The sequence below is a fragment of the Hipposideros armiger genome, unplaced genomic scaffold (genome assembly GCF_001890085.2).
Source record: "Hipposideros armiger isolate ML-2016 unplaced genomic scaffold, ASM189008v1 scaffold_69, whole genome shotgun sequence".
In the NCBI taxonomy this organism is placed as follows: domain Eukaryota; kingdom Metazoa; phylum Chordata; class Mammalia; order Chiroptera; family Hipposideridae; genus Hipposideros; species Hipposideros armiger.
Window position 1 is genome coordinate 2,891,917 of NW_017731419.1, and position 2,810 is coordinate 2,894,726.

The window sequence follows — 2,810 nt, forward strand, 5'->3', positions numbered from 1 at the left end:
GTGGGATCCGAACCGGGGCCCTCTGGCGTCCCAAGCCAGTTCTTAACCATCGCGCCACTCGGCCGGCCCGAGAATCGTGTTACCTTTTAAGGAATCCTATGAGCATTTTTTTTTTTTTTTGAGATTTTATTGGGGAATCGGGAGAGGGGAACAGCCTTGGGGAATCCGGGAAGGGGAACAGACAAGTTGCTGTGGTTTTGTTCTTCAGTCTAGTTGTGGAGGACGTCGCTTCACTGGCCCATGTTGGTATTATCATTGTGCTCTTCCTGGCTGAGGCAGTCGCTCACCGGCCATTAGATGGCTGCTCACGGCAGCTCACAAAAGCTCATGCTGGCTGCCATCTCTGGCGACTCATGGCAGCCCATCTCCAGGTTGAGCTGTTGTTCAGCATCTTAGCTGTGGAGGGTGCAGCATCACTGACCCATGTGGAATCTGAACCGGGGTCCTCCTGTTCAGAGCTGGTGTCCCAAGCCAGCTCTTAACCAACATGCCACTTGGCTGGCCCATACGAGCATTTTTTAGGTTTTCAGATATTAGACTCTCAAACTGAATATTCATTTAGTTTTTTTAAAATAACATTCTCTGAGTTCCTAATACTTTATTTTGAAAAGTCATGCACACAGCTGATGAATCTGACCGGGTTTCTGATACAGGAAGTGTATTCTTAGAATTGTGTCTGGAATTCATTGGATGGAAAGAACCCAGGATAGAAGAAGAGAGGCATTAATGTAGAAGAAAAGTCAGTTGGTCTTTTGGTTTTAGTCAAATTTATAATATTTTTTTCTTAAAACAGTATGTATTTCAAACAACTGATGAAAACTTTAACAATGGGAGTATTTTAAATTGGGGACTCTGTATTACCTATTTCTCATTGATAGATTTTGAAAAGGAGCTCTTTGGAGCTGAGCAAAAGATGTTAAAGTATTTTTTACTCATTTATTGAACTTGGTATTTCTTTAACCTTGTGTGGAAAACAGAGATTTGTTTTAATGGCTTTTTTGTTAATGTTTAGTCTAAGTTTAAAACCATAGTCAAGTACACAAGGCCAGAACTTACATTTATTTAATGTGAAACTAGTGCTGTTTCATTGATGATAGTTTTGTTTCAGGTACTTCAGTGCCCAATGAGTTTCTTTCACTAGTAAATTTTTTTTTTTTAATTGGGGAATTGGAGGAGGGGAACAGTGTTGGGGAATTGGGGAAGGGGACCAGCCAAGTTGTTGTTCTTCAATCTTAGTTTTGGAGGGCGCAGTTGCCATCTGGCTTCCCATCAGCAACTCGTGGCCTGTAACCTCAAGGTGCTGTGTTCAGTCTTAGTTGCGGGTGGGCGTAGCCCACCATCCAACAGGCAGTCTTGTTACAAGCACATGCTCTCACCAGCTGAGCCATCCTGCCACCTGTTGGCAACTCAGCTCGGGCGCAGTGTCACTGGCCCATGTGGGAACTGAACCAGCAGCCTTGTTGCTCAGAGCTCGCACGCTTAGGCTAACTCTTAACCAAATGAGCCACTCGGCTGGCCCCTAACCAGTAATTTTTTTTTATTATTTTTTTATCTTTCAATTACAGTTGACTTTCAATATTGTATTAGTTTCAGGAGTACAGATAGTGGTTAGACATTAATATAACTTACGGAGTGATTCCCCTGATAAGTCTAGTACCCTCCTGGCACCATAAATAGTTATTACAATATTATTGACTATATTCCCTCTGCTTTACATCCCCATGACTATTTTGTAACTGCCAACTTTTACTACTTAACCCCTTCACCTTTTTCACACAATCCCCCTCCCATCTGGCAACCAGTAATTGTTGATACAGTTCTTCCTGCTGGTTTTCCTGAGGGTAAGAAAATTGTTTGGAGTAATGAAATGGAATTAATGCTTATTCCTATTCATATTTCTCTGTGTCCTTTTCTTTATAGCCTAAATCTGTAAGTATTGGGTTGTCGGAAAAGTCGTGGCGCATTTTTGCAACGAGAAACATAGAAAAATTACGTCATGACTTTTCCGACGACACAACGGTATGTAAGTTGGTTAGAGAATGGGACTAAAGAGGCGAGGCTTCACAACTTTTGATCTTTTGTGTCTGCAGTTTGTAGAGAGCATTTCCTGCTCTGCTGGTTAGTTTTAAGACTTGATCCAGGATTTCTTGATGATGTCATTATTTATATTTTTAGACTAGCTAATTTCTTTCTTAGGGGGCTGTCCTGTGTATTGTAAGATGTTAACCAACATCCCTGGCCTCTTCCTGTTATTACCCCTGCCCCCTGTTTCCCCAAATTGTGACAACCAAAAATGTCTCCAGACCTTGCCATATGTTCTGTGAGAGGCAGAATCATCCTTGGTTGAGAACTACTGATTTAATGTATAGTTACAATTAATTTATAATATTTTGGGGAGAAAATTACATAAAATTTGAATTTTACTTTAGTTGTCTGGTTTGTTTGTCATCTAATAATATCCTGAGACTTACAAAAAAGATTTTACACTTGAAAATGTTTTTCTATGGCTTGAATGAAGAAATCTTAATTTGTGTGTTATAATTATTTTAATAGCTATAAACACATGTATGTCTAGACATGTACTAATTGGCCTCTAGCTACATGTGACTATGGCAGTTCAAGTGAAATACAATTAGACATCCAGTTCCTCAGCTTAGTAGTGAAGGATAGCTAGTGGCCACTATACTGGAGAGTTCTATTAGATGATGCTATCTTAAGATAGTGTGTTTTACTAGAGATGTCCCCAGATCATTCTTCTCAGGAAGTTTCTTCCTAACTTCCTTTGAAGGCCTGTTTCTTTTTTTTTTTTT

The 2,810-nt window shown here is 40.2% G+C and overlaps 1 protein-coding gene across 6 annotated transcripts in view; it reads left to right on the forward strand.

Moving 5' to 3' along the window:
- Positions 1-2,810, forward strand: part of PAPOLA (poly(A) polymerase alpha) — a 64,186-nt gene that overhangs the window by 16,291 nt on the left and 45,085 nt on the right. The gene's annotated exons all lie outside the window — the stretch shown is intronic.